Raw genomic sequence first — 20772 nt, 5'->3', positions numbered from 1 at the left:
GGGCAGTTTATGCCTTCATTACCTTCAAGTGCTAACAGACCGTACGTTCTTATAACTTCCCGCAATAAGAATTGGGGTAACATACAAGTTCTTTCGTTAACCGTTTTCACCGAGGAAGAAGCAGAAGAGTTCATTAGAAAAGCTCTGACGTTAGTAGAGAAATCTGAAGAAAATGATGTCAAGACATTAGCTGAAATTTTGCAACGTTTGCCCTTAGCTCTGCAGCAGGCGGTTGCATACATAAGGGAAACGAACAATAAATTACATATGATGGGTTCAAGATTCTCTATTAGAGATTACATAGAACGATATAAGAAGGAAACTGAAAAATTACTCAACTATAAGTTTCCAGATCATAGTTTGGATCTTTACACCAAAACAACTTTTACAACGTGGAAGATTACCACTGACAAGATACAAGAAAATGTTGAATACGGAGAGCAAGCAATGATGGTTATACGTATTATTTCATATTTATCTGAAAACAGTATTCCAGTAGAAATATTCAGAGGGCTTGAACAATCTGTGGCTGAAGACGGCAGAGGGCTTGAACAATCTGTGGCTGAAGACGAAAGGTTAACAAATATATTACACATACTTAAACAACATTCAATGATTGACGTAACAGAAGGTCTGGTGAACGTTCACAAATTAGTGCAGAAAGTGACGCAGATTAAAACAAGAAAAGAAGGAAAGGAACAAGAGGTTATGAGTAAAACATTTGAATTACTAGAATTCAGTCTACCATCTAGTAATTACACAGTCGATGGTGCTCTGAGGATGAGACTTTTATTACCACACTTTGAGACACTCCTTACCCACACTGATTGTAGAAATCTTAGCGATGATCGAGACTCACGACTTTACCTGGAGGATCTTTTAAGTCTAATGGCACTGATGTATGATACCATAGGCAATCCTAGAAGACAAAAAGAATCACTTTGTCGAGAACTAGAAATTCAGGAGAAGTATCTTGAAACTGGAGATTTGAAAATTGCTGGCACGCTTGTTAGCTTGTCACACAGTTATGGAAATTTAGGCGAACCTCTGAAACAAAAGGAATCAATTGAAAGAGCCTTGGATATAATCAATGAACATTGCGATGATGATCATTTGGAAGTTGCAACGTGTCTTGTAAGCTTAAGTATGGCTTACGAAGGTTTAGGAGAACCTCGTAAACAAAAGGAATTCCTGGAAAGAGCCTTGCAAATTCAGAAGAAACATTTAGATCCTGATCATTTAACAGTAGCTATTAGTCTTGCAAATTTAAGTAAAGCCTATGGTGCATTAGGCGAAACTCTGAAACAAAAGAAAATACTGGAAAGCGCCTTGCCAATATACGAGAAACATTACGGTGCTGATCATTTTGAAGTTGCAAAATAGTAGTATAAAAGTATATAATATAAACTCGATAAATGATGAGCCCCCCTCAGGCAGATTTGGCTATACTTAAAACTAACTCAAGATGTGCATATGAGCTTATTGCTCAAGTGTAGTACTCTGTCTAATCCAAGATTTTTGTAAAAATGCCCTCGGGAATTTCCCGTGAAATGATGAGCCCTCTCAGATTGATTTGCCTACACTTACAAAAGCTACATCTGCCAGATTGTTGTCCATAAGCTTGTTAAAAATCTGCCCCTCTTGATATTTTTTTTGGCTACACTTAAAACTAAGCCAAAAAGCCACCTACACCCACCCACACCCACATATATTTACTTCCGGTTTAAGTTTAATTGGATACCAGGCTCAACTTGCATATCTAGTACTAAGACAATGTAATATGCAGAGGACTTCTAGAATTGCTCTGTGACTCTCTCATTTCTTACATCATAAACATATGATTTTTCACCTATAAGAATAACACTACATATGGTATCATCAGGGAGTGTATCGTGGAATTCACAGATAATTTTAATGTTTGTCCTGTCATTAACCACAACTTGTTTCCTTTTTGAGGTGTTGATGACAAACATGGGTCTCTGTGTTTTGAATTCATCTGGTGAGTAATACATGTCTGTCTTGCCAGTAGTGACCCTTTTGTATGCTGTAAATGCCTCATATAATTTAAGAAAATAATCCTTGGACATGTTTAAATTATAATTTTCTCTGGGGAACACCTCATTTCTGCCATTTTTAAGATATATGTTCTTGATGTTGCAGCTATCAAACTTACTTGAATTTTTTTCCTGGTTATTGTGTCTTCCAGTCTGAAACAGTACCACCACAAAATCTGGCATGTCATATTGTATACTGGAGAATGAGTTTGTATCATCAAATTCATAATAGCTACCAGTGGCAGGCTTCTGCACACATTGATATGTATAAAATTGTAAAGGCACCTGTGGATTTTTTAGTATATCTGCTTTGTATTTAAGAGCATAACTGGCTTCATATTCAACAACTGGGATTCTTAGCTCCATAGTCTTAATAAGGCACTTGCCTTCATCAGGTAGGGTATTAGGCAGAGCTGCCCCAGTAGAGTTTATTGTACTGTACCTCATCAAAGCATTATTATCATTGGCAGCTCTTCTAAATGTAATTCTTAAACCACCCTTCCACATAATATCTTTGTAATCTGAGAAGAATCCTGGCAACAGGCGCATAGGGAACAACACTGTGTGACTCTTTGTTAATAATTTATCACCAGCTTCAAATCCACCTATTTTGTAGTACGAGGCCTCGGAGTGGAGGCCCATATGTGGCAGAGTATGTATATAGAAGAAATGTTGAAGTGCTTCTAACAAGAGTCCCACAATAATATATAAACATAAAATCAATAAAGCATCTTATACATCCAGATTGTTGCAGGCTGTCCTATGTTATAGAAGTTTGCTTTGAGTACAATTATATCCTATCAACAATGGCAGGTGTAACAACAAAATTGAAAAATGTGTATTACCCAGACATGACAAACTATGAAAAATATGTGCACCCAATAGACCCTGAAGATGAGTGGGTTATGACTGACAAGCTGGATGGGTCTCACATATCCCTTGTGTACCAAGAAGGCTCACCCACTGTGCTCTGCAGCAGGAACACATACAATGTACAGGGCAATTTCTGTGACCTGGAAGGGTATGCACAGAGCATGCACCCTGTGATGCAGAAATTGTTTGAACTTGTTGATGCAGATTTGGATGATACAATTGTAGTGCATGGTGAAGTGATAGGACCCAAGATCCAGAATAACATATCCTATATACCTGATGGATCACAGGTTTATGTCTATGATATTTACAATGTAACAACAGGTAGATTTTTAAGGCCCTACATGAAAATTCTGGATATTTTGAGAGAAGCTGGATTCGAGAATGTAATCAAGGGCAGAATTATACACTTCACTTCTGATTTCTGGGCAAACATAGAGTCTCAAAATTCAATTTTGTTCACGCACCTGGATAAGATAGAGGGATTTGTGTTTTATCACAACACAGAATCCCCTGTTGTTTCAGACTGCAAATTCCAGGAGGGTGTATTCAAGTACAAAACACAATGGTACAAGAAGAGGACCCTGTCAGGAACACCAGCAAAAGTAACCAGGGAGCATTGCAGCAGGTTTCTTGGTAAATATGATATAATACAGGATCTTAAAGATGTAGATGAAATTATAAGAGACAAATTTGTGGAGGATCTGATGTTGAAATCTCTAAGAGATTATATGGAGGAGTGCAGTATAGATTCGAGCCAGATTGCAGCCCTCAACAGTTACATGAACACTCTGTTCAAACTTCTTGCAGAATACAAGTGCATTGTCAGCAAGCAAGAGAAGAAAAATTTGAAGAAGTGGACAATTGCACAGGTACAGAATCCATTTGCAGAAATTTAGGAATTGTAAATTTGATAATAATATATACATGATGTTTCTAGTATAAAATTTCACTCTATCTGTTCAATGTTTTTTGACAGGAGAAACCTCTCAAAATACATAAAATCAGAATCTCTTCTGAAAGATTTCAAGCTTGTATTTTCTGACATGTCGGAATATGATCTGTTTGCTGTGAGAAATGAAACAGAGTTCAGGTGGATGCTTGACTGTGAGCATGAGTTTAGATACCTGAATTTAGGGTATCTGGGTGATCGTGAAAAAATTGTGTATTGTGTACACAGGAGAATTGTTGCATTGTTTGTCAGTTTCCATAATTTACCCAGTGACAATTTTTGGTTCACAAACACAAATTTCACAGCACTGTATAATTTTTCAATACCCTTTGGCATAACTGCAAATTGGAGACATTTCTATAATTATATTGTTTTAGATTATTTTAAGAAATTTGAATTTATAACTACAAACACAGGCATGGGGTATTCCGGTATAGATTTTGAGCACTGTGAAAGTTTCTACAATGATGGAATTATTGACATGAGTGAGATTCTGATGTATTTGTTGGATAAGAAAATTAAAAATGATTCTGCTGCAATAGATATTGTATGTAATTTTATGGATGCCAGCAATATTCAGATATGCTTATAAATTTTAGCAGCATGGTATGAGTCATGGGCAATCCCTATTGCATGTTCTGCATGTATCACAGGCAATCATGTTAATTGCTCATATTGTATGAGTATACAAGCAATCAGGTTAATTGCATTGCATGCTTTACAAAATCAATATTATTATTGGAGATTCTGCACGGGTAATCAGGTTAATTGCATGCTTTACAAAATCAATTGATCTTGGAATTGTTTCTATTGTTTCTTCCTAATCCTCAACAACAGTAATTTCAAAATTGTTGTAATTGATAATAGATTCAAGCAGAAACATGATTGCCTCATTGAAAAATATATAATTTAGAGTGGGTTTTACATCCAGTATTTGAGTTCTTTTTTCATACACATTTCCATCACTATCTGTAAAAATTGTTATCTTATATTGGGTATTTGGGCTATGCTTAATAAACCATCTGCTCTTGGTGTGGGTTCTAGGGAAAAAAAAACATGTAAAATCTACTCAATTCTAAATTTACAGTACTCTTGCTGAACCACACAACATATTTTCCATAATAACAGTGCAGTATGTATGAATTGATTCTTTGCCGATATGTATTGGGTTCAAAATTAGAAACAGATCCAGTACTTATACTTACATACCCAAACACATCATCCCTATCAAGTACCCATCTTGCTTCTGTTTCATTTCTCACTGCAAAAAAATTACTCTCTGAAAGATTTTCAAATTTTTGCTCAAAATAATCCAAGAGGTAGTCTGATTTTATGTATTTTGCAATGTTTCTTCTCTCAAAATATTTCTGCATTTTTTCTTAGATATTATTTTGATTGTAATAGAAGAAGTTGCAATTTATATTGCTTTGAAGCAGGCACAAAAAATACATAATCTTGATTGTATTTCAAACCGCCTCGATATTTTTCTGCATCATATATATTGCCATCATCATCTGTCAGAATTTTCATGTTGGGTTGAATGTGTGGGTTGTTTCTGATATGAAACCACCCACTGCTTGTATAGATGCTGAAGAAATTAAAAAATATAAAATCTAATTGTTTCTAAATTTCTAATTGTTTTGTTGAACCATACAATGTTTTCCGCAATGGCAATGCAACAAATATGCATATGTATTAAATTCATACTTGTTAGGAATGCATCCCATGCCTATACTTACATACCCAAACCCTGAATCCCTGTCAAATACCCATCTTGCCTCTGTTTCATTTCTTACTGTAAAAAAATCATTCTCTGAAAAATTTTCAAATTTTTGTTCAAAATAGTTCAAGAGGCAGTTTGATTTTATGTATTTTGCATCAAATTATGTTTGCATCATATAGGGAAATATTCTGAGTCATAAGCAGATGTGGCTGATAACAATTGATCAAGAAGTGCCTTTCTGAGCAGGTAGCAATTATCTTGAAAGCAGTTATTAGGTTGAAAGCATCATGGAATATTGCATGATGCCTATTAACATAAAAGCTCTGCGGATCTGCAATGTAGAGCCGTGGCTCAGTCTGAATTTACTTCACCACAATTTTACCTACCTAGTGGAGTGCCTTTATAGAGCAGGTAAATATTGTATATACACCCAACATGGAATATAAGGAAGATTTAATTCCAACTGCTCCTCCACCCTATCGGGAAGATAGAGTGAGTAAGAACTGCTGCTGCTCTTGTTCTGATTCTGAATCAGAAGATATTATGTGCAGTTCAACAATTCTAAAAGCTATGTTGGCATTTTTCTGTATACTGTCACTTATTCTGATTCTTGGACAGTTGTATTTCTGGTGATTGATTATACTTGCCGCTTCTCTATTTACAGGTTGGAAAAATTGATTTTGTGAAGTTTGGACCTGAACCAAGCAGCTTGGAAGAGTTTGGACCTGTACCAGGCAGCAGCAACAATTCAGATTTGAGGGAGTTTGGACCTGCACCAGGCAGCAGCAACAAAAGCAAGTATAAGAGATGCAAGTTTTGACAGATTTGTCAGTACAGTGGTGAGGATTGATTTATCTTCTGCCCACTGTAACAATTGTTGTGTTTTCTGTGGCACAAATTAATTGCACTTGCAGATGTATTTGCAAGGTATTAGACATGGATAGTTTATACAGAATTTGCAACATATAAGATGCAGCAGGAATTTTTTGACAGGAGATGTATCACAAAATACATAAAATCCCAATCACTTGTAGAAAATATCAGAATCAGATTCTCTGGCCTGTCCGAGCATGACCTGTTTGCAATACAAAATGAGACAGAATTTCAGTGGGTGCTTACAAGTAAAAATGCTTTTAAATATTTATCACTTGGGTTTATCACCCAGTTTGAACAAGTTGTGTACAACAAGTTTAAAAGGATTGTTGGATGCTTTGTGAGTTTCAACATGCAACATTTTATGTTGGAATTATTTGACAATTATTGGTTCAACAATTGTTGCAAATTGTGCCCCAGACATAAACTGTTTATGCTCACATATCAGAGTTCAAATTGGAGACATTACAAATCTTCAAACAGGAGAAACAATCTATGTATAGATAGGGATGTTGAATTTATCACAACTGAAGATGGGCACCTGTACGGCAGTGCAGATTTTAATCCAAATTTTGTGTGTAGTTATGGACTCACCATGAATGAGATTGTCATGTATTTCATAAGACAGAAATTCATAAATTGTACATGTGATTGTATTATAACAATATTAAGTGAATACTGTTTGCATGAGACATGTGCCTGTGGAAAAGAATTGTGCAATTTCTCAGTGTAATTTTTGTTTTAGGTATTGGCACTGCGGACAGGCAGAAGGGCAAGCAGAGACATATTAAGGTAATATGAATTTTTTAATATGTATTTCAAGTTATATAAAATCAGAGGCTCTTGTGAATGATATGAGAATCAGGTTCCTTGGCCTGTGTGAATATGATTTGTTCTCAGTTAAAAATGAAACAGAAGTGCAGTGGGTATTTGACAGTGATAAAATTTTCAAATATCTGTTTCTGAATAGAATTGGCATTTGAAAGGGTTGTTTACAACAAGTATAGGAGGATTGTGGGTGTGTTTGTAGGTTTCACCAGTCCCAAATCCTATGCCTATTGGTTCATCAGTTTCTATAAATTTGACAGTGAATACAGAATAAATATGATTGCAAATTGGCACCACCATAATTATTTTACAGATGACAATGTTGAATTTATAACATCAGATAGTGGAAATCTGTATAGTGGAGGTGATTTGATTGTTGAGTGCCAAACATATTATGCACAGATGAGTGAGATTGTTTTGTATTTCAAAATTAAGATATTGCACTTTGAAGTGTGTTGAAATGTTGCACAGTAGAAGAATTCTGTGCAGTTGTGGGAACCAACAATTGTATGTGTAATACCTGTTCTAAAAAAATACACAGGCACAGGTTTATTGCAGCTGTGTTTATGTTATGGATTTTTTTGACAGGAGATGTATCTCAAATTATATTAAATCTGAATCACTTGTTGAGAATATCAGAACCAGGTTCCGTGGCTTGTCCGAGCATGACCTGTTTGCAGTTTGCAATGAAACAGAGATGTACTGGGTGCTTGGCAGGGGTGGTGTTTTTAAGTATTTGCACCTGAAAATAATCGGCATGTTTGAAAAAAATGTATACATAAAGCACTGCAGAATTGTAGGAATATTTGTTGGTTTCAGACAGGGAAACTCATATTAAAATTATTGGTTCAACTCTGAATCTCAATCAGAGTATGGAATATATGTTATTGCAGATCAGACCTCAAATTGGGTACATTATAGATTCTTAAATAATTTTTTTAGAAAAAGAACAAATAGTTGTATTGAATTTGTTACTGCAAATAATGGATGCTTATACAATTGTAAAAATATTAATCTTGCTGTAGATCTGAGGCCCATGCAGTTGAATGAGCTTATAATGTATTTTCTAATACAGAGATTTGAAAATTGCAATCTTAGTTGTATGATTGAATCCCTAAAATTTTACAACCATATATGCCCATGCGGTAAAGAATTATATACTATAATTGTGTGATTGCAACATGTGTGCTCGGAATGAAACAGAATTTTTTGACAGAAGATGTATCTTGAAATACATCAAATCACAATCACTTGTGGAGAATATCAGAATCAGATTCTCTGGATTATCTGAGCATGACCTCTTTGCAGTTTGCAATGAAACAGAGATGCAATGGGTGCTTGATAGTGACTTGCCATTTCACTACCTGTGCCTTAAATATATAGGCAGGTTTGAAAAATTTGTTTATAATAGTAGAATTGCTGGAGTTTTTGTAAATTTTTATACAGACAATTATTGCTACTATTTTATGTTGAAGGTGTTCAACAATCACTGGTTAAATAATTGTTATAATCTGTTTGCAGAGTACAGGATGAATGTTGTTTCAAATCAAAGCTTGAATTGGATGCATTATAAATTTAGGATATCCACAAATCATAATATTGAATTTGTCACAACAGATAGTGGCTATTTGTACAGTGGAGAGGATTTTAATCCCGATTCTGTATGGTACTCTAAGCATATATATACTTGAATGAGATTATTATGTATTTTATAAGCCAAAAATTTAAAGACTGTGACTCTGATTGTATTGTTGGGCTGCTGGGGGGAAACAATCTTAGTGGGGCATGTAATTGCGGTAAACAATTATCTAATTTAAAAATATAACAACATCAATTGATTTCAGATAAAACAACAATCCCGGGCAGAGCAGGGAGCAGAGAGCAAGCAAACAGAACAGAGGAAAGAGAAATCAAGGTATGGATTTTTTTTGAGAGAAGATGTATTTCTAAATATATAAAATCAAAATCACTTGTTGAGGATTTCAAGCTTAGGTTCTCTGGCCTGTATGAGCATGACCTGTTCTCTGTAGAGAATGAAACTGAGATGCAGTGGGTGCTTTCTAGGGATTTGGCTTTCAACTACCTATCCTTGAAATCCCTGACAAAATTTGGAAAATCCATGTACAACAAATGCAAAAGAATTGTTGGATTTTTTGTGAACTACTCCACAGACAGTTATAATTGGTGTTTGGGGTATGCAATGCATGATGATTATTGGTACAGCAACTGCAATGAGAATTGTTTTGAGTACAGAATAAACATAATTATGCCCCAGAGTCTAAACTGGATCCACTACAAAATTTCAAATAAGGTTAATTTAAACCTAAATCCTATTGAATATGTTACCACAGATGGGGAAAATTTATATTTGTTGAAAGATTTCAACCCCTTAAGAAACAAATTTTCAAAACATACAAACTTCAATGAGATTATATTGTATATGTTTAGGCAAAAATTTAAAAACTGTGAACATGAATGCATATGCCTGTCACTAGAGGCACACAACATATACAATACATGCCAATGCGGCAAGAAATTATTTACACTGCCATTGGACCTGTCCTAGATCGAGAGAAAATATGCAGAGTTTTTTTGACAGAAGATCAATTTCAAAATACATAAAATCTGAATCACTTGTTTGGGATTTTAGGCTTAGGTTCCTGAATTTGTCCGAGTATGACCTGTTTGCAGTACAGAATGAGACTGAAATGCATTGGGTGCTTGACAGTGACAAGAATTTTCAATACTTGTCACTGAAGCACATCAGCAAGTTTGAAAAATGTATGTATTGCAAGTATAAGAGAATTTGTGGATTGTTTGTGCACTTCTACACTGGGACCTATTATTATTATTGCAGGTTGAAATTGTTTGATGATTATTGGTTTAGCAACTGCTGTGGGTTTGAAGATTATGACCTGGATATGATTGCTGATCAGAGTTTGAATTGGATACATTTTAAATTTTTGAATAGGATTATTGTCAATCCCAAATTGTTAAATAGGAATATTGAATTTGTAACTACAGATGGGGGCTACTTGTACAGTGCAGATGATTTCCACCCCGAGCTTGTTGGGCATTTGAAGCACACATACCTGAATGAGCTCGTTATGTATTTTCTTAGGCAAAAATTTAGGAACTGCAACAATAAATGCATTGTGTTGTCCCTAGATAGCAGCGCTTGGAATGAAACATGCAGGTGCGGGAAACAATTGTTTAAACTCCCAATAATACATACATAGACAATACAATAGTTAATACAAATTAAAAATAATCCATCCTGAAATGAAAAAACTGTATATTGCAATCAAACAATGTATCATGGGCAGTGTGATTTGGACATAAACAGAGAGTACCAGCAGCAGAGGAACAATATCCTCAGGCAGAGTGTTCAACATGCACTCAGAAAATTACAGCATTGCATTTTTGAATGTGTTATTGTATTAGAGGGATGATTATTATATATTACTTGCTGCACTGCACCATTTTGTTTTTTTTTGACAAGATTGTTGGAGAGGTTCAAGTGTATTTTATACCCTCGGAATATGATTAGATAGAATAGGTGGATGGATGCATGCATATGGGATTTTTTTGAACAATACATATATATCTGTTGCATAGGAGAATTGTTGGGAGTTTTGATCTCCTATTTAACGTAAGCAAATTGATGCATTTGAATTTGTGAACAGATACAGGCTTGTATCAGGAGCATTATAAACTTATAGGCCATAAGATTTTAGATATTTCAAACCTCTGAGGTGCAATTTTCTACCCCACAGATATCCTTGGAGCTTAATAATTATTCTGTAAGAATATTTTTTGACAGAAGGAACCTATCAAAATATATAATCAGATTCCCTGCTGGGTGATTTCAGGCTTGTGCTCTCTAGATTTTCAGAATATGATCTGTTTGCAGTGAGGAATGAAACAGAGTTCAGGTGGATGCTTGACAGTGAGCATGAGTTCAGATTTCTGAGTCTGGGATATCTGGGAAAGAGAAAAAATGTGTATTTTATACACAGCAGAATTGTTGGATTCTTTGTAAGCTTCTATGATTCATTCAGGAACAGTTACTGGTTCACAAACACAAATTTCACAGCACTGTACAATTTTTATATGTGACCAGACTATTGTGAGATTGTTCTGAGTTGTTTTGACACATTTGAATTTATAACTACAAACACAGGAATGGTGTATTCTGGGTTGGATTTTGTTGCCAGGCACAATTTCCACAACTGGGGAACTGTTGATGTGAATGAGGTTCTGCTGTATCTGCTGGGTCAGAAAATTAATCTTGATGATTTTACCTCTTAGATGCAATTTTCTAGACAGGAGCAATATTCAAATATTCTTGGGGTACCCATAAAACCTATCTCAATGTCATTTTTTGAGAGAAGGAACATTGCAAAATGTATTAGATCCGAATCTCTTGTTGGGGATTTCAAAATTAGATTCTCAACACTGTCAGAGTATGATGTATTTTCCATTAACAATGAGACAGAGTTTCACTGGGCACTTGACAGCACACACAGTTTCAAGTATCTAAACTTGAGATGCATCACAGATTTTGAGTGCCACAAGTATAACACTTGCAGGAGAATTGTGGGGCAGTTTGTTGTTTTTTATTATTGTATTGAATTTTCATATTATGGGAGATGGTTCACAAATCATGCCAGTGTAGGGGGATTCTATGATTTTGAGATGTTTCCCAATCAGAGCTCAAACTGGAAGCATTTTAGATTTTTGCAGATGCATCTTGACAGGTTCCATAGGTCAGAATTTGTCACCACGGACAGTGGGATGCTGTACAGTGGTGCAGATTTTAATCATCACTTGCTGCCCTTTGATTCATACAACTCTCAAATGTTGAACATGACCGAGATAATCATGTATCTTCTTCAGCAGAAATTTAAAAATTGCAGTATTGATTGCTTTAATAGGATAATTAAATTTCATAATGTGTTTACAGAATGTAAGTGCGGGAAGACACTGAGCTATATGCCTTTGCTGTTGAGATAGCTTGCATGCCTAACATGTAATATTGTTTGCAGGTTGATTGATTCAAGATGCAAACATTTTTTGAGAGAAGGCGCATTTCAAGATACATCAAATCTGAATCCCTTGATCCTGAATTCAAGTTGAGGTTCTCAAACCTGTCAGAATATGACCTGATGTGTGTTGAGAATGAGACTGAGTTTCAGTGGGTGCTGGACAGTAAGCGCAGCTTTGGGCTCATTTTGAAGTTGCTCTTACTCTTATTAACTTAGGTAAAGCTTATGCAGCTTTGGGTGAACCTCTGGAACAAAGGAAATTACTTGTAAGGGCCTTGGAAATACAAGAGAAATATTACGGTCCTGTTCATTTTGAATTTGCTCTTACTCTTATTAACTTAGGTAAAGCTTATGCAGCTTTGGGTGAACCTCTCGAACAAAAGAAATTACTTGTAAGGGCCTTGGAAATACAAGAGAAACATTACGTTGCTGATAATTTTGAAGTTGCTCTTACTCTTATTAACTTAGGTGAAGCGTGTAGAGCTTTGGGTGAACCTCTGGAACAAAAGAAATTACTTGTAAGGGCCTTGGAAATACAAGAGAAACATTACGGTGCTGATCATTTTAAAGTTGCAAGATGTCTTGAAAACCTAGGTAACGTTTATGGAGATTTGGGTGAACCTCTCGAACAAAAGAAATTACTTGTAAGGGCGTTGGAAATACTCGAGAAACATTACGGTGTTGATCATTTTGAAGTTGCAAAATGTATTGAAAACTTAGGTAACGCTTATGGAGCTTTGGGTGAACCTCTGGAACAAAAGACATTATTTGTAAGGGCCTTGCAAATACTGGAGAAACATTACGGTGCTGATCATTTTCAAGTTGCAAGATGTCTTGAAAACCTAGGTAACGTTTATGGAGATTTGGGTGAACCTCTCGAAGAAGAGGTAGCGGTCTCCGAGCTCTTTGAGGACGTCAAGGTAGCCACGCCCAGCGCAACTTGTCAGGTAAGAAGTTTATTTCACCTGTTCGTGTCCCTGCTTTTGTGGAGACGTCAATCAATCTTGCTAGAATTGACCCTTCCAAAACTCTGTGCGACAATGAAAAAAACATAATTAGCATGAACATAATTTATCAGAATCTGAGAGGAGTTCGATCAAAAACCAAACAGTTCTTTTTAAGTGTATTGAGTAACAATTACGACGTGGTCTTGTGCACGGAAACGTGGCTAAATTCTTCAGTTTCAGATTCCGAACTACTCGACGATAGATATAGCGTGTTAAGGTCAGATCGCAACACGTTAGAAACTGGCAAAACACTAGGTGGCGGTGTCCTCATCGCCATAAAGAGAAAATTTAATCCTGTAATGGTCGATGCTCTTTTACACGAACAAAGCATTGGCAGTTTAATTACAAAGTTTAAAACAGAATCTGGTCGCGATTGTTACATGTGTGTAGTGTATATTCAACCTGCATCTCCCGTGGACGTATACAAGACCTTCTTTAGTCATATAACTGCACATTATCCTCTGGGGAGCCCGTTGGTCATTGCAGGTGATTTCAACATCCCTGAAATTAAAAATTCCAACACTGAGTTACTCACGTTAGGCGCACAATGTCGCGAACTGAAATATTTCCTCGATTTCAACGACCTCAAAAGCAAAAATTCCATCCAGAACGCCAATAGTAGAACTCTCGACCTAGTCTTAACAAATATTGAAAATACTAAAATATTTCGCCAAGAGCCTCTGGTAAGCGAAGATAAACACCATCCGGCTCTAGGAATAACTTTAACACAAACCATGCCTAAACAAAGAGCTTTAAATCCAAACATCCAACGATATAATTTCAAGAAAGCAGATTTCATTAATTTGTATCGGAAACTCGAATTAGCTGACTGGGACCAAATAAAAGAATGCGAAGACGTAGATATTGCCGTTGATAAATTTTATGAAATAATCGAAAGCATTTTTAATGAATGTGTTCCACGCTCTCGCTCCTCTGTAAAAAAATCTTACCCATGTTGGTTCACGCGGGAAATTATTAAAAATCTGAAAGCAAAATCACGTCACCACAAAAAATGGAAACAAAGAATGGGAAATGTAACACATCACGAAATTAAGTATAAAACTTTAAGAACGAAATTAAAATGGGAGATCAGTAAAGCTTACCAAAACTATATTGAAACTTCAGAAATCAATCTTGCTCACGATACTAACCAGTTTTGGTTCTTCATTAAAAATCAAAGAAAAAATCCACCCGTGCAGCCAACTAAGTATAATGATAAAACCATTGACGATAATGAAAGTATCCAAGATCTCTTTGCAAAGTATTTTGAATCCGTATATTCCAAAGAACCATCTATCTACAAAGATCCGCATCCTAATGTAAACATGAACTCACTTCCTAGTATCTTAAATATCTCTGAAATATCAATAAATGAAATTGAGGAAGCCATTAAAAATCTGAACCTAAAAAATCCGCCGGCCCTGATTCAATCCCCCCTTATGTAATTAAAGGATGTTCGGAAATTCTTAAGTACCCTCTTCACACCCTTTTCAACTTGGCTGTCAGAACTTCGAGATTTCCAGCAATGTGGAAAACAACAGAAATCTGTCCGATTCCCAAAGCCGCTGATAAGGCTGACATATGTAACTATAGGCCTATTGCAAAATTGTCAGTACCAGCAAAACTCTTCGAGCAGATAATATACAAACATATATATTTTCATATTAAACCCATTCTTTCCCCCAAACAGCACGGATTTGTCCAAAAACGCTCAACCGTAACCAATCTTGTCGAACTGACAAACTACATTGCACCCAGTATAGCTAATAAAGGGCAAGTTGACGTTTTATATACAGACTTTTCAAAGGCATTTGATACAGTTCACCACGATATATTAATACAGAAAATTGCCAACAATAGCCTTTCTCCTCCACTTATTACCCTTCTTTCTTCCTATCTGCAGAACCGCCGACAATATGTCGTGTATCAAGGCTGCAGATCAACCGAATTCGTGGCCAGTTCGGGAGTTCCACAGGGGTCGAACCTTGGTCCCTTGCTATATTTAATTTTTATAAACGATTTGCCAGAACTACTCACAAAATGTGAGACATTAATCTTTGCTGATGATGTTAAAATATACAAAAATATCGAAAACGCTGATGACTGTACAATATTACATGAAGAGCTGAATAACTTGCTTCAGTGGTGTGAAATTAATAAAGTCAGCCTAAACCTAAAGAAATGTAAACTTGTATCATTCACCCACAACAGACACCCTATTCAACATTCATACACTATTTCTAATGTGTTAGTACAAAGTGAGAATATAGTTACCGACCTAGAGGTCACTTTTGACCAAAAGTTAACATTCCAATCACATATTGCCCGCATTTTAAGCGAAGCTCACAGAAATTTGGGATTTATAATGAGAATGGGTCATCAATTTAGAAAAAAGGAAACATTTCTCTTGCTATATTATACGCTCGTCAGATCTAAACTCGAATATGCTTCTCTTGTTTGGAACCCGCAATTCAAGAAAGATATCGAAAAATTAGAAAAGCTTCAAAATAAATTTCTCAGATATCTATTATTTAAACTTGATGGTACATATCCAAAACTCACTCCTAGCAACATATTACGCGAAATCTTTAATATTCCGTCACTCGACGAAAGGAGGCAAACAAGTCAAATAACTTTTCTCTCCAAGCTTATCAATGGTAAAATAGATTCTTTTAATCTGTTGTCGAATTTAAATTTTTATGTGCCAAACTGTATGTTAAGGCCCAGAACTCATTTCTTTCAAATCCCCCTTGGAAGAACCAAAATGACCGAAGCTGAACCCATGAGGAGAATGTGCAAGTTATTTAATTCAGTTTCTAAGAATAATCCAAGCGTAGACCTATTTAAATGTAATTGTAACATAAGATCTAGTCGCTGAATTTTCTGTATGTTTTGTTTTGTTTTGTTTTGTTTTGTTCATTGAATTTTGGTTTTCATTCAGCTTGTAAGGTTATATCCAACAGTTTAGCTTCATTTATTATTGTATTGTCTCTGTGTTCCCTTTGCTTCTATAATCTAATAATTAATTTCTTCTCACAATTGTTTTTAAATGTAAAATGTATATTGCGTCATTCATATTTCTTGTTAAATTTCTTAGTTATGTTCTTGTTTATGTAATGGTGTCATCCCATATTGAACACTGTAATTGGGCATGCGCCTGTTGTGTTTCAATTAAATAAATAAATAAATAAATAAATAAAAGAAATTACTTGTAAAGGCCTTGCAAATAAAAGAGAAACATTACGGTGCTGATCATTTTGATGTTGCTATTACTCTTATTAACTTAGCTGTAGCTTATGGATCTTTGGGTGAACTTCCGGAACAAGAGAAATTACATGTAAGAGCCTTGCAAATACTGCAAAAACATTACGGTGTTGATCATTTTCAAGATGGAAGATATCTTGAAAACCTAGGTAACGTTTATGGAGATTTGGGTGATCCTCTGAAACAAAAGAAATTACTTGTAAGGGCGTTGGAAATACTCGAGAAACATTACGGTGCTGATCATTTTAAAGTTGCAAGATGTCTTGAAAACCTAGGTAACGTTTATGGAGATTTGGGTGAACCTCTCGAACAAAAGAAATTACTTGTAAGGGCGTTGGAAATACTCGAGAAACATTACGGTGTTGATCATTTTGAAGTTGCAAAATGTATTGAAAACTTAGGTAACGCTTATGGAGCTTTGGGTGAACCTCTGGAACAAAAGACATTATTTGTAAGGGCCTTGCAAATACTGGAGAAACATTACGGTGCTGATCATTTTCAAGTTGCAAGATGTCTTGAAAACCTAGGTAACGTTTATGGAGATTTGGGTGAACCTCTCGAAGAAGAGGTAGCGGTCTCCGAGCTCTTTGAGGACGTCAAGGTAGCCACGCCCAGCGCAACTTGTCAGGTAAGAAGTTTATTTCACCTGTTCGTGTCCCTGCTTTTGTGGAGACGTCAATCAATCTTGCTAGAATTGACCCTTCCAAAACTCTGTGCGACAATGAAAAAAACATAATTAGCATGAACATAATTTATCAGAATCTGAGAGGAGTTCGATCAAAAACCAAACAGTTCTTTTTAAGTGTATTGAGTAACAATTACGACGTGGTCTTGTGCACGGAAACGTGGCTAAATTCTTCAGTTTCAGATTCCGAACTACTCGACGATAGATATAGCGTGTTAAGGTCAGATCGCAACACGTTAGAAACTGGCAAAACACTAGGTGGCGGTGTCCTCATCGCCATAAAGAGAAAATTTAATCCTGTAATGGTCGATGCTCTTTTACACGAACAAAGCATTGGCAGTTTAATTACAAAGTTTAAAACAGAATCTGGTCGCGATTGTTACATGTGTGTAGTGTATATTCAACCTGCATCTCCCGTGGACGTATACAAGACCTTCTTTAGTCATATAACTGCACATTATCCTCTGGGGAGCCCGTTGGTCATTGCAGGTGATTTCAACATCCCTGAAATTAAAAATTCCAACACTGAGTTACTCACGTTAGGCGCACAATGTCGCGAACTGAAATATTTCCTCGATTTCAACGACCTCAAAAGCAAAAATTCCATCCAGAACGCCAATAGTAGAACTCTCGACCTAGTCTTAACAAATATTGAAAATACTAAAATATTTCGCCAAGAGCCTCTGGTAAGCGAAGATAAACACCATCCGGCTCTAGGAATAACTTTAACACAAACCATGCCTAAACAAAGAGCTTTAAATCCAAACATCCAACGATATAATTTCAAGAAAGCAGATTTCATTAATTTGTATCGGAAACTCGAATTAGCTGACTGGGACCAAATAAAAGAATGCGAAGACGTAGATATTGCCGTTGATAAATTTTATGAAATAATCGAAAGCATTTTTAATGAATGTGTTCCACGCTCTCGCTCCTCTGTAAAAAAATCTTACCCATGTTGGTTCACGCGGGAAATTATTAAAAATCTGAAAGCAAAATCACGTCACCACAAAAAATGGAAACAAAGAATGGGAAATGTAACACATCACGAAATTAAGTATAAAACTTTAAGAACGAAATTAAAATGGGAGATCAGTAAAGCTTACCAAAACTATATTGAAACTTCAGAAATCAATCTTGCTCACGATACTAACCAGTTTTGGTTCTTCATTAAAAATCAAAGAAAAAATCCACCCGTGCAGCCAACTAAGTATAATGATAAAACCATTGACGATAATGAAAGTATCCAAGATCTCTTTGCAAAGTATTTTGAATCCGTATATTCCAAAGAACCATCTATCTACAAAGATCCGCATCCTAATGTAAACATGAACTCACTTCCTAGTATCTTAAATATCTCTGAAATATCAATAAATGAAATTGAGGAAGCCATTAAAAATCTGAACCTAAAAAATCCGCCGGCCCTGATTCAATCCCCCCTTATGTAATTAAAGGATGTTCGGAAATTCTTAAGTACCCTCTTCACACCCTTTTCAACTTGGCTGTCAGAACTTCGAGATTTCCAGCAATGTGGAAAACAACAGAAATCTGTCCGATTCCCAAAGCCGCTGATAAGGCTGACATATGTAACTATAGGCCTATTGCAAAATTGTCAGTACCAGCAAAACTCTTCGAGCAGATAATATACAAACATATATATTTTCATATTAAACCCATTCTTTCCCCCAAACAGCACGGATTTGTCCAAAAACGCTCAACCGTAACCAATCTTGTCGAACTGACAAACTACATTGCACCCAGTATAGCTAATAAAGGGCAAGTTGACGTTTTATATACAGACTTTTCAAAGGCATTTGATACAGTTCACCACGATATATTAATACAGAAAATTGCCAACAATAGCCTTTCTCCTCCACTTATTACCCTTCTTTCTTCCTATCTGCAGAACCGCCGACAATATGTCGTGTATCAAGGCTGCAGATCAACCGAATTCGTGGCCAGTTCGGGAGTTCCACAGGGGTCGAACCTTGGTCCCTTGCTATATTTAATTTTTATAAACGATTTGCCAGAACTACTCACAAAATGTGAGACATTAATCTTTGCTGATGATGTTAAAATATACAAAAATATCGAAAACGCTGATGACTGTACAATATTACATGAAGAGCTGAATAACTTGCTTCAGTGGTGTGAAATTAATAAAGTCAGCCTAAACCTAAAGAAATGTAAACTTGTATCATTCACCCACAACAGACACCCTATTCAACATTCATACACTATTTCTAATGTGTTAGTACAAAGTGAGAATATAGTTACCGACCTAGAGGTCACTTTTGACCAAAAGTTAACATTCCAATCACATATTGCCCGCATTTTAAGCGAAGCTCACAGAAATTTGGGATTTATAATGAGAATGGGTCATCAATTTAGAAAAAAGGAAACATTTCTCTTGCTATATTATACGCTCGTCAGATCTAAACTCGAATATGCTTCTCTTGTTTGGAACCCGCAATTCAAGAAAGATATCGAAAAATTAGAAAAGCTTCAAAATAAATTTCTCAGATATCTATTATTTAAACTTGATGGTACATATCCAAAACTCACTCCTAGCAACATATTACGCGAAATCTTTAATATTCCGTCACTCGACGAAAGGAGGCAAACAAGTCAAATAACTTTTCTCTCCAAGCTTATCAATGGTAAAATAGATTCTTTTAATCTGTTGTCGAATTTAAATTTTTATGTGCCAAACTGTATGTTAAGGCCCAGAACTCATTTCTTTCAAATCCCCCTTGGAAGAACCAAAATGACCGAAGCTGAACCCATGAGGAGAATGTGCAAGTTATTTAATTCAGTTTCTAAGAATAATCCAAGCGTAGACCTATTTAAATGTAATTGTAACATAAGATCTAGTCGCTGAATTTTCTGTATGTTTTGTTTTGTTTTGTTTTGTTTTGTTCATTGAATTTTGGTTTTCATTCAGCTTGTAAGGTTATATCCAACAGTTTAGCTTCATTTATTATTGTATTGTCTCTGTGTTCCCTTTGCTTCTATAATCTAATAATTAATTTCTTCTCACAATTGTTTTTAAATGTAAAATGTATATTGCGTCATTCATATTTCTTGTTAAATTTCTTAGTTATGTTCTTGTTTATGTAATGGTGTCATCCCATATTGAACACTGTAATTGGGCATGCGCCTGTTGTGTTTCAATTAAATAAATAAATAAATAAATAAATAAAAGAAATTACTTGTAAAGGCCTTGCAAATAAAAGAGAAACATTACGGTGCTGATCATTTTGATGTTGCTATTACTCTTATTAACTTAGCTGTAGCTTATGGATCTTTGGGTGAACTTCCGGAACAAGAGAAATTACATGTAAGAGCCTTGCAAATACTGCAAAAACATTACGGTGTTGATCATTTTCAAGATGGAAGATATCTTGAAAACCTAGGTAACGTTTATGGAGATTTGGGTGATCCTCTGAAACAAAAGAAATTACT

This window comes from Lepisma saccharinum, chromosome 7 (genome assembly GCF_977018435.1).
Source record: "Lepisma saccharinum chromosome 7, izLepSacc3.1, whole genome shotgun sequence".
NCBI lineage: Eukaryota > Metazoa > Arthropoda > Insecta > Zygentoma > Lepismatidae > Lepisma > Lepisma saccharinum.
This window is presented reverse-complemented; position numbering follows the sequence as displayed.